The 13,724-nt window shown below is 35.4% G+C and overlaps 1 protein-coding gene across 2 annotated transcripts in view; it reads right to left on the bottom strand.

The window, feature by feature from the left end:
• LOC106873040 (uncharacterized) overlaps positions 1-13,724 on the bottom strand; it is a 526,342-nt gene that overhangs the window by 490,647 nt on the left and 21,971 nt on the right. For both annotated transcript variants that reach the window (XR_016238090.1, XM_089340317.1), the window contains exon 2: positions 8,315-8,634. The gene's annotated coding sequence lies outside the window, so the exon portion shown is untranslated. The remainder of the gene's footprint in view (positions 1-8,314; positions 8,635-13,724) is intronic.

Here is a 13,724-nt window from a genome sequence, read left to right as displayed (position 1 = left end):
AATTAATTGATATATACATATATTTCTCGGTTTATTTATTTATTTGGTTCCACTCCTTTCTTCCTCCTGTCGATTCTCATCTGGTTGTGTTGAATGCTTTTTGTTCAACTCCGGAAAAGATAAGCTGAACAAACCGTAGCAATTGTACTTTATTGGCTTTCTTCATTCAACTAACGTGTGTATATGTGTGTGTATGATGTCCGTATATGCATACAAATATATATATGTATATATATACATGTGTGTATATACATCTATATATGAATGTGCGTGTATAAACATATATATATATTTATATCATGTCTAGATGTATGTATATATATATATATATATATACATGTGTATATATATATATATACATGTATATATATATATATATATACATGTATATATATATATATATATATATATATATATATATATATATATATATATGCATGTGTATATGCATATATATATATGCATGTGTATATACATATATATATATGCATGTGTATATACATATATATATATGCATGTGTATATACATATATGTGTATATATACATGCATATATCTATATATTTATATCATGTGTAAATGTGTATGTATATATATATATATATATATATATATATATATGTATGTATGTATGTATGTATGTATGTATGTATGTATGTATGAATTTAAATATCTATATATGTAAATATCTATATATGCTGCGTTTGTTGAGTATATAAACATTTGGCTGTTTGTTTCTCTGGAGACAGTCAGAATGATGTAGACGCCACTGATGAGGACCCAAGAAGGTTCGAAAATCAATTAAGGTTGTTCATTTTTTCAGTCTGTGGAGAAATGGCTAAAATTTGCCCTACCATATATAACATTTATATTATGGCCATACCTTGATACTGTGTGGACTAAGATCCCCGTTGACAGGCCGCTGGTATTTATAGAGTGATAAACACCTATGTTATGCAAATTAAGGGCCCCTTTATAGAATAACTGCTGCATTTGTTGAGTATATAAACAGTTTGGCTGCTTGTTTCTCTGGAGACTGTCCGAATGATGTAGACGCCTCTGATGAGCCAATAATTTTTTTCAGTCTACGGAGAAATAACTAAAATTTGCCCTGTTTATAATTATACCATATGTTACATATATATATGTGTGTATATGTATATATAAATGAACCGATTTCATTATACAATATTTTAATAAGGAAAAGCAACAGAAAACACCAGCTAAGTCACAAGCATTTACTCACGATCAACTTTTATTTCCTATCCTACAAGTAAGTGTCCAATGTGGCCACCACCTGCAACATGGGCAACATCAATGTGTATGTATATATACATATGTTCAAAAGTATGTATATAATATATAGAAGTACAAACACACGGTACAAACGGAAAATACACATAGAATGTCCATAAACCCTCATCAGTTATCCTCCAAAGAATCATAGCAATTCCACACGCCTTTCGGAGTACGAACGAATTTGAATCAATTGTTTTGTTCCATACATGTAACTCCCAATAAATGTGTTGCGTGTCCTTCCTTCGTTTGTCTGTTCACTCGTGTGTGTGTGTATATATATATATATATATATATACATAGAGGGAGAGAGAAAGAGAGAAGGCACCCCACGAAAAATGAAAATCCAACCCTCAGTTAAGATTACAGCTGAAAAACAGTTATGCTCTCTTTGGTGGTATATAAAGGTACAGTCTATCATAAAGTGTTAAACCAAAACGAAACAGATAATGCGAAGTATTGTCGTCAACTGGAGAGCACAACACAAAAATTTTAGAAAAAGCGCCCATTATTGGTTAGTATAAAAAGCGTTATTCTTACATGATAAAACAAGACCACATATTGTCCTGGTTACTCGGGAAAAGATAAGAACGTTAAATATAGAAGTTATGCCTTATTCTTCGTAATCGTCTGACCTTGCTTCATCTAACTCATCTTTTCAGATTAATGCAACATTATTTAAAAGGGAAACAGTTTGTGAATTAAGATGGGGTTAAAGATGATATTGAGGGTCACTGTGTTTTGAAACCTGAAGCATTTTACGACCGAGAGATCAACTATATTCCAAAAATATGGGATTACGTACTCAATAATGAGGGGGGAAACATTATCTTGATATAGAAAGACTGGCACTGCCAGTTACGACGAGGAGTGTTCTAGTTGAACCGATCAACGGAACAACCTACTCGTGATATTAATGTGCAAGTGGTTGAGCACTCTACAGACATGCGCACCACGTAACGTAGTTCTCAGGGAGATTCAGCATCACATTGTGCGTGACGAGGCTGGCCCTTTGAAATACAGGTATTACTAATTTTTGCGAGATGAGTAGACCGGAGCAATGTTCCTTGCTCAAGGACACAACGCACCGCCGGGAATCAAACACACGATCATAGGATCGTGAGCTTAATGCCCTCAACACTGAGCCACGCGCCTTCAATTGATTTAGGATTTATAAATATGTGTGTGTGTGTGTGTGTGTGTGTGTGTGTGTGTGTGTGTGTGTGTGTGTGTGTGTGTGTGTGTGTGTGTGTGTGTGTGTGTGTGTGTGTGTATGATATAGTATAATATACACACGCATGCTATTTTATATGAGTATATTCGACATATATCTTTGCAGGTCATTTACTTCAGACAGACACTGCTCATAGCTCCAATAACTTTTAATTTATTGTTGAGCACTCTCGGTGAGTAAATGCTTCGATTACAGATTCACACATATACATGCGTTTGTTTATATGATATACGCATACAGTCATATATATATATATACAGGAGTGAGAGAGAGAGAGATGTATATGTGTCTGCGTTTGTTGTGCCTATGTGATGTGTTAATTTATCCGTGTATGTATATATATATATATATATATATATATATATATATATATATATATGTGTGTGTGTGTGTGTGTGTGTGTGTGTGTGTGAGTGTGTATATGCGTGTGTGATGTGTTGAAATGTGTGTGGTAGACGTACGCACTACTGGATTGTTGTTTTAGCTGTTCTGCATACAGCATAACACCACATCTACCATCTTTCACACAATGCGTCTTTGAATCATCCACTCGCCATCCACATTACACCTAGCTTCGTCACTACTTTAACCCCCAAAAGGTTTTAACTAATCATTTCCTGCAAAATTACAGTTGTCTGAACATAACTTCCCTGCCTCCTGTTAATTGTAGTCGAGCTTCTTAGAGTAAGAAGAGACATTATTCTCTATTTTATCGTTGAACACCAGAATAGGAAAGAAACTTTGCAAGTGAAAGCTGCTGTCAACTAATTTCACATGTGAATGTTAATTCTTATAATGTTATTCACTTCACATAAAACCGAAAGTACAAGTGAAGAACCAAAGACGTTCGCTTTTAGTGTTTCTTTCTCACGGCATACAAACGTTATTTTACCAATTTTATTAAATCTTGTTTTCTTTTTGCATTTATTTATTTATTTTTTGTTTTGTTTTGGACGAATGTGGAACAATATAACTTTTCTCCGATTCTACCCTATTGTTTTTGGATTTTTTGTTCTGCTTTTTTTTGTTTTTTGTTTTTTTCTGTATCTTTACCAATAGTTTTTTTTTTCTTTTTAATCTGGCATCCGACTAGATTTGGCCAACCTAGCACTATCAGCAACTACTCCACTTTCAACTTTACCATTCGTCTTTTTTATTCTCGATAATATATAGAGTAGCAAACAGTCCGAGGCAGAAATGTTAGAGCGTCGGATGAGATTCCTTGTGGCGTTTGTTCCGGCTCTTTCGTTCTGAGTTCTTGCCAGGTAGATTCAGTCTCTCACCTGGTTTAGCACCAACACCTGGCCTGTTCTTAGGTTCCTTTAGCGGAGTTCACACTCTTGCAATGTATTTGGAACAGGTCTTCTGTTTGAGAGTAACTTCTTCCTTAACCCTTCCTCTCACTACTACCTACCTTCACTAACTAAATGGGACTCCACCATTTACGACGAAGAGTGTTACAGTTGACCCAATCAACAGAACAGCCAGCTCGTGAAATTAACGTGCAAGTGGATGGACACTCCAGACATCCTTAACGTAGTTCTGAGAGATTCAACGTGACACGGAATGTGAGGAGGCTGGCTCCTTTGAATTACAGGTACAACTCATTTTTGCCAGCTGATTGGACTGCAGCAACGTGAAATAAATCATGTTGCTTAAGGACACAACGGGCCGTCGGGAATTGAACTCACGACCTTATGGTCGTGAGCCAAATATCTAACCACTAAGCCTTGCGCCTTCACTGATATTGTATAATACCAAATAGTCCCTGAAAAACAAGTGTAATATACTTTTCCCTCACAGACTAAGAAATAAAAACAACACCACCAACAGGAAGAACGAAGCAATGAGAGTTTCAGTCGAAAGGTGTTCTTCCATCAGGATAATGTTCGGCCACATACAGCGTGGATGACATTCCAAAGGCTGGAACAGTTTAAATGGGAGACAATGCCCCACCCACCTTATCCGCCGGGCATTGCCCCATCTGATTATCATTTATTCTGCAATCTTCAAAATCATTTGGACGGAAAAAATATGAATTCTGTAGATGAGGTCAGAACAGTACAGGAACAATATTTTTTGTCACGGACAAGTGAATTTTGGAAGAGTGGCCTTGCAAGTCTACCAGATAAAGGGAAGAGTATTGTAGAAAATGAAGGAGAGTATATTTTAGATTAGAAAAGAACTTTATCTTAATTTTGAAAAATGGAATAAGTATTAAAAAATCGCATTTTTTATGAGATGAACCAATATATATATTCTTTTATATTTTCAGTCGTTTGACTGCGGCTATGATGGAGCGCCGCCTTAAAGGGTTTTAATCGACGAAAGCGACCCGAGGACTTATTCTTTGCTAGCGTATTAATTATTCTGTAGGTGATTTCGCCGAACCGCTAAGTTACAAGGACGTAAACACATCAACATCGGTTGTGAAGCGATGGTGGGGACTAACAGACACACAAACACACACACACATACACGCACACGCACATTAGCTGCATAAATATCTATTAACTTTAGTGACCTCACTGATGAAGTACAGATGACAAATTAATTTATATGCTCATTAATACAGAAACTCGAGTTTGGGGTTAACTAGAAATATTTTTTTAATATTTTCTTTCCCTTTGAAATTGCTTTTATTCGTGGTTTGGGTTTTGACTGCCCTTTCTAGCATGTAAGGTGTCCTGTCAAAGATCACCTCTTTCGTGTCTAAATACTTAATTGTTTGTACTCTATTATATATGAAAATATGTTGTCTATTGACGTTATTTCGCATGCTAGCCACCGGTATGAAATTTTTTCTAAATTTTCTTCCCTTATTATGTATGTATGTATATATATATATACGACGGGTTTCTTTCAGCTTCTGCTTACCAAATCCATTCACAAGGATTCGACCAGCGCGGGCCCATAGTAGAAGATACTTGTCCAAGGTATCACACAGAGTGGAACCGAAACCAAGCCTACATGGTAGGGAAGCACACCTGCGCCTATATCCGAATGAAAAACAAAATAGCTGCGATTGAGACCCCTTTTGACTCTAAATAAACTTAAATAGGACAGCTGACCTGGCACTAAACAACATTAATAACACGCAGAAGAATACTTTACAACAGAAAAACAGAGCAACTTTATTGGCATTTAGTAAGAAACTTCGCGAAATTTCTGCGAACTAATATATCAGAAGCAATGTAAAACTCAAGTGTTGCATGGAGCTGTGACTAAGTGGCATTTCTGCTACACTTTACTTTCAAATTCAAGTTTGCTACTTGACAAAACCGATCTCTTAGATACAATCTCAACGGTATAGATTTAATTAAGTTGACGACATGTCAGCGAACTTCTGCAAGCAATCAATGAATTAGCTATGTATGTATGTATGTATGTATGCATGCATGCATGCGTGTGTATGCATATATTTGTGTGTGTGTGTTTATGCATGTATATATGTATGCATATATATATGTTTGTATGCATGTATAGAGTTATGCAATATATGTATGTACGCATGTATATTTGCATATGAATGTGTATATCTATCTGTCAATATATATATATATATATATATACATATATATATATATATATGAATATATGTGTATGCATATATATATACATGCATATATGTAAGTATATATATATACATATTTATGTATATATATAACGTACATAAGCACTTACATCATATATGTGGATGCAAATACGCACACACAAACATACGCATGCACTCACACGCGCACAAACACAGACTCTCTCTCTCCCTCTCTCTCTCTCTCTGCCACTCTCTCACAAACATACATACACACACACACACACATATAACAGGAATCCTACTCTGGACTGATGGAACTGATCTTTTATCAACTACTCCTCCTCCGCTTCCTCGCATTCACTATTGCTATAACCAGAGGCACCACCGTCAGAAACACCACCATGGCCATCACCACCATTATCGTCGTCCTCATCAATATCATACGCTTGCCTTCCATAACTTCACAATACTACTCCGCTTAGCATGACCACTACTACGACTGCTAGTACTACTACTACCGAAAACAGCAACAACAAAAAGAAGATAATGAAGAAGATGGTAATGATGGTGAAGAACAACAACAAGAAAACGAAGATAAGGAAGAACAATATATATATATATATATATATAATACAAAGAATATATATGCATGTATACACACATATGTATATACTTTCATCTACAAGTGTATATAGATGCATATCAGGGTACAGGACGTTAGAACAATGAACTACAGACAACGGAACGAACTCATAGGAAAACAGAAAGCCACTTGGAATTATTCATCAGCTGCCTCTATTCTAACTCGACGTTTCGAAGATAATAATATATATATATATGTATATATATATATATATATATATATATACACACATAATTAAGGGATCAGCAACAGTTGTTTCACCACATACCGAAGTTCAGAAATAGCAGCTAAAGTTTCAGCACTTTAGCTGCTATTTCTGAACTTTGGTATGTGGTGAAGTAACTGTTGCTGATCCCTTGATTATGTTTATAAATGTATAAGAACTTTTAAATAAGTTCTTCACCGATAATAGTGTTTACATACCGAAGGGCTTGGTAAAAAATTATTAATTATTAATTTATTAAATAAATTAATAATCCTTTACCCTTTTATTTGTATATATATATATATACATATACTAACAGAGACATCCGGCGTCGCTCGGGATTAAAATGGTGTAGTTTATTTATATATATATATATATATATTACAGTTATGTTGAAACAGGTGAATCGGGAAAGTGCGGCATTGACGACAAAACATTTGTGGAGAAAATGATGGCCTAATTCGACTAATCGACATGTAATACATCGGAGGATTGGAGGATTCCAAGTGCTAACCTATCATGGAAAATTGGGGTGAAGGTATGTAATTTTTTAACCCTCCGAAAAGCTCAGTCAAATACTCTCCTTTGAGGCGGTCAGCACTACGTTTAACACGACCCATCGTATGGTTGACAGTCAAATGAATGGAGGTGTAATGGAGATATTCTAGGTAAATGGGTACATTCTAGAAATGAGTTGCAATAGGAGACGGTAAGGAGCTGGTAGTGCTTGCAATCTTACCTTACCGCCCGAGCAGCACATGCCATTAGTTCCATTTGGAAATTTGAAAGCTTTGCTAAAACGACAATTTGAGTGTAGCACACCATTTTGTACAGAATTATCATTTTTATAGGAATAGGATGGATAATATCCGAAAGCAGCTCCTGGTGTTGCAAAGAGCGAATTTGCATGTGATCTATTTATGTGAGCTATTGTATTGGACCTCTGTCTAATCTGGCGTGTTCTAATGATTCAGCATTAAGTATTACAGCATGCCTTAACTGACATTGGGAAAATCTCATCTCCCTTCTCTCTTGGGACTGACGTGCTGCAGCATGCATCTGCTGACCTTGAGAAAGTCTCGTCTCCTTTCTCTGTCGAGACACTCGCCTTTGTTTTCTGTAATCGTCCTCGTTTTATACGTGTTTCTGGAGGGATTACGCCTTTTCTTTGGTGGCATATTTTTTCAATATTGTAAACAAAAAATTATGAACATAGAAAAAATATACATTAATATCTATTTTTGTAAGCAATTGTAAATATATATTATATCGGTATTTTTGTATGCTGTGTAAATTTATGAAATATAAGCAAATGAACGAAATAAAACACGTATGGAACTGCTAATTTAACGGTAAATACCACAATAATTATTACAGAGAGACAAAGAATTTTATGTCTTACCTTACAACTTCTGCGATAATTATCCTCCGGTAATGGAATTTTGTATTGACACTGGCCAACTCACACTTCACGCATGTCAGTCGTCCACAAAGTATATAAAACAAGCAGCACACAAGGAGAAAGAAACAAAAATAAAATGACACGTGACAATTTTTTTTTTTTTCTAAAAACGTTCAATGACGTTAACTGGAGTGTGGGGGGTCGAGCAGACGTCATTCCACCTTTTGATTTATCATTACCATTCTTTTCGTTCGATTTTATTTTTCCTCCACTTTTATGTTCTTTTTCTGTCCTTGTGTTGTTCCCTCTGTGTTTCGACCCTGTGTGGTTAATAAAAAAATTAAATCGCCAGGTATGTATATGTATGTGTAGATGTGTAATGCGTGTTTAATAATGTACCGTATATAGTATGTCTGTACTTTTGTATGCAGTATAAATTAAGGATAGAAATAAATGGTAAAAAATGCATGAAATTATACACAAACACACGAGAAGTATGAAGCAAACAACTCTTCTTTATAAACACGATTGCGGTCTTTTTGGGATGAGTAACGCTGCAGTTTCCGTCTACCAAATTCAGTCACAAGACTGTGGTTGGCCTAGGGCTATCGTAGAAAACACTTGCCCGAGGTACCATGCAGAGGAATTGAACGTAGAACCATGTGGTTGGGAAGCAAACATCTCAACCACACAGTTATTCTTGCCCCTGATGTGTGTGTGTTTGCATTTGTTGTTAAATCGAGTATTGTGTCCCACTATGACTCAAAGTTTGCAGTCCATCAAGCAGAGATCTTTAAAATGAATGCCAGATTCAAATACGTACTGAGGTCAGTATGATCAAATGAAGTTTTGAAGGTGTTACCCCATCATAGCGAAAGTCGAAAGACTAAACTCAGTAAAATAATGTTTAAAGACTTAATGGCTTCAAATTTAAGGTAATGGATTACTAGCCACAAGATTATGAATTTAAAACTTCCATTCTATACGATAACGCTATATGTACATCAATTAACAATTATAATTTAAATTTGAATGGTTAGCAGTAAGAAATATGTCCAGATTTCTTTAAAATTATTGTACAAAATATTCTGAGAAAAAGTTTTTTTTTCACCACAACAAAACACACACACATACAGATGTGTTTGTGGTAACTTGAGCTACTACAAATTGCAGCCAAATCTCTCTTAAAACATACCTTTTCATCAAAAGAAAGACAGATTTACAGTATTTTAAGAAGAAAAAAAAAGACTATACAATAAGTCTGCTACATCAGAGGCAACTCTGAGCTAAAATAAAAAAGCACATTCAAACAAACTTCACATTAAAAGAGTATCTACTAAATAATAGTAGTAAAATTGACGATATATCTTCGAAGTTTCATTCCCTTGTAAAACCATGTATTTTAAACATTTTTTCATTATGTTCTATGTAAGACATATTCTTCAAGCAGTTGCCTCTCTTAGCTAAAGATCTCAAAATTGTGCGACCCGACCTCGTTTCGGGGGTTATTTTTGTAGTAAAAAAGAGTTCATGTGCAAAAGACATACTTTATTTGGCAGTCGAAAGATTACTGAATCTTTTGATACCTCATACGTCAAAATCAGCAACTCAATTTTTGAATCCATAAGGAACATACATCACCCCCACACACACATACACACAAACTCTGTTTTATATATCAAGATATATATGTATGTGACATGGGCTCTTCCATTGAAACTGTAATCTCGCAGTCGTGAGTGCGACATCCTAACCACTAACGCATGCGCCTTCATAAGATGTATATAAAATGTATGCATTGTATAACTTTCTGCGAGACGTATCGACGCGAGAGGTAAGAACCGACAGGGAGAAAACCGGTACATTCGAACAGTAATACTTTTGTTATTTTTCCACCCCAGTTTTCCAAATACTCCCTTATCATTCTCGTCATCGGAAATGCAGTAACCCTGTAATTAGTCTATTGGAAACCTATAACAGAAATCTGATATAATTTCATTTTAAAACTTATAGTCTAGCGTTGATCTATCTTAACCAATCGACGTTCAAATGAAAGGTATTGGCTCTAGGCTTTGTTGATTGAAATAGCCATAAAATTCTTTTGGAACCTTTCCCCCCCCCCCCCTTCATTGCTAAGCCCACTGCGTCGGTCAGCGACGCTACTCTGATATGAACCCACAACTAGATTTTTATTCTATGGAGCATTCACTTAATCGATATAATATAATTGAGTAGAAATAAATCGCAACGATTTATGCTATAATACAGATACGACGAACATTCGAATGCGTTGGTTCCAAGAACCTAAACAGAAGTGAATTCTCACGACAAACGAAACGATTTGTTGATGGCGAATGCAAAAATTCACCAGAGGCATTTAGTGTTTGAGTGAAACCAGCATCTGTCGAAAATTATCTAAGAAGGGAATGTCGATGTATAAGACATCGTGGTGGTTTACATCAAAATATCGAGAGAAGATAAAAGAAATATGAAAGATTCTGGCGGAAGAATTGATTCTTTTATTTTAATAATATCAAAAGATTTCGGTCCTCATCAAGGTTACGAGTTTTCACTGAGAACAGTGATTCGCCACGTCCTTTTGATGTGAACGATTTCTGCTCAAAGGGAAACCATATACTTACAATAAAGAGGAATAGTTACAAAGTTTAAGAATTCTTTAAAGTAGGAAACTTTTAGAGTATTGGAAAGAGTTAAAAACCAGAAAGGAAGAAAGAGAAAAAGCACGTAGGTTGTTATAATCTTCATTGTGTGTGTGTGTGTGTGTGTGTGTTAGAAAGAGAGAAAGGCAGACTGATACGTAGATAGCTAAGTACATATTCATATATATACACACGTACATATATATATATATATATATATATATATATATATATATATATAAACACACTCGTGCTCACACACGCAGACACAAACACACACATGCACACACACACATACATGTGTGTCTTTATGTGTGCGTGTGTGTGTTTGAGTTCTTAACTTCCGAAAATGTGTCTATCATTTAGAAAGCTTGTCACAAAGACACAAAAACGAAAACGATTACACTCTAAATGACACTTCTACATAAGAAAAATATTTACTGGAACTTTCTGAGAAACGTTTTGGTATCAGACATAAAAATAATAGAATATTCTTGGGGTTAGTATTCTACAGTAATATGGTCTGCCTCCGCGCTGAGGTTCCATCATTAACATCCTCTTCATCATCATCTTCATCATCATCATCGTCTTCACCATCATCATCATTATTTTAACGTCCACTTTCCCACACCTGCATGGGTCAGACGGAACTTGCTGAGATAGATCCTCTACGATCGGATGTCCTTCCTGTTGTCGACTGCCCTCAACTGTTTCCATGGAAGGTTATATTTACCTACAGTTAGACATGTTTCTCATGGAAGACTGGAAATGAACGGCGTCGCTTTTACCAGATTGAATCAAAAGCTGTTTTCGGATTTTCACTGATGATTTTTGGTGACTTGTATCTCCAAATTAGCGTGTTAGATGTCCTATTATGGCCATCTCTTATGTGTTTAAATGTAGACTGTATTTATATGAATAATACATAGTCTATTGACTACTTTTCTACATGCTAGGCCACTGGTAGTAAACATTTTCTAAAATTTTTCCTACTGATGTTTATTAATATATATATATATATATATATATATATATATATATATATATACACATACATACATACGACAGGCTTCTTTCAGTTTCTGTCTACGAAATCCACCCACAAGGTCGGCCTAGAGCTATAACAGAAGACATTTGCTAAAGATACCGCGCAGTGGGACTGAACCTGAAACCACAAGGTTAGGAAACAAGCTTCTCAACCACAAAGCTACGCCTGCAATTACTAATTGCATGGCTTCCAAAACGTTGATGGGATAGAGATCGACCAAGCTTTTGGTCAACTGTTAATCCCTGATTTGCCTGAAATTTAAACTTTTGAGGTGATTATCGCGGCCAGGTGTATAGAATTGTAAACAAAGTCGAGGGTCTTTAAAGAAAAGAAATCGAAGGAATGGTGAGAGTTCGAACCAAAGTTTTCTTAACGGAATTCAATAAGTGAAGTTGGAAAGATGCGCCGAATATATATAATGAAAGATGGTGGACATTTTTAACGTCATTAACTGTGTATACGAAAAAAATGCAGATACGCTAAAGGGACTTCTGATTACTCTGTATTTACGTATATACGCATGTATGTATGTACGTATGTATGTATTAACGTATGTATGTTGGATGTAGGCTTGCATATTTATATGTGCGTGTGTATTTATCAGTGATTTTGTGCATGTATATATATGTATATATATATATATATATATACACACAGATATATACGTAATGTGTATATGTCTATATGCGTGTATGTATGAGTGCATGTATATATGCTTCTGTATGTATGTGTGTGCATATGTATGTGTGCATATATGTATGTATCTATGTATATGTGTGTATATGTGCATGTATGTATGAATATATGTATCTATATGTATGTATGTACGTATGTATGTATAATCTAAAGCTAGAACTTCACGAATTGCAATGACTGGTTTCCAGTTTCCGATCTACGTCTAACTGTTACCTCAATACCGGAAACTAGTAATTATAAACGTGTGAATAGAAAGTTTACGTGTACGTTTATCTCTCTCCCCCTCTCTCGCTCTCTTTCCCTCTCACACACACACACTCTTTGTCTTTCCCTTTCTCTCACTTTGCTCTCTCTCTCTCTCTCACTCCCTCTCTCTCTCTTGTGTGTGTATTTCTACGCCTGTATTTGTATCTGCGTATTTCTGTGTGTGTTTCTCTTTCTGTCTCTCGCTCTCTTACTCTCTCTCCATATATATATGTATATGTGTGCGTGTCTATATGTATGTATGTATATATACATGCATTCATATATATATGTATGTATGTATATATGTGTGAGAGAGAGAGAGAGAGAGAGAGAGAGAAAGAGAGAGAGAGAGAGTGAGTATCTCTTTCTCTCTCTCTCTCTCTCCCACTCTTAGTATGTTTGTGGTCTTTGCGCGAGCGTGCGTAAATGTGATTTTCAGAATTGTAGACCTCCATCGGGCTAAATTCCTGCTATTTAAAATAACATTCTTTAAATAGCATGCTAAAAATCGGAAGATGTGAATTCGGCGAGTATAAATACGGTTTTACATTGAGAAAACAGTTTTTGAGAAGGGCGTTAGAAAGTTAGAATAATACTATCATACATATAGAGGTTTTTTCTTTTTTCCACCCACTTTCCACATTTGGTGATATAACGATGAGTTTGACTGCTTTATCTCTCTGTTATTTATTGATTGAAATCATTTTAAAAGTAAATTAGACGATAAAACTTTTACTGTTAACTGAACCGTTGATTCGTG

Source organism: Octopus bimaculoides, chromosome 23 (assembly GCF_046866305.1).
Source record: "Octopus bimaculoides isolate indiv1 chromosome 23, ASM4686630v1, whole genome shotgun sequence".
Classification (NCBI taxonomy): domain Eukaryota; kingdom Metazoa; phylum Mollusca; class Cephalopoda; order Octopoda; family Octopodidae; genus Octopus; species Octopus bimaculoides.
The sequence above is the reverse complement of the archived record's forward strand: the minus strand, read 5'-3'. Positions and strand labels throughout refer to the sequence as shown.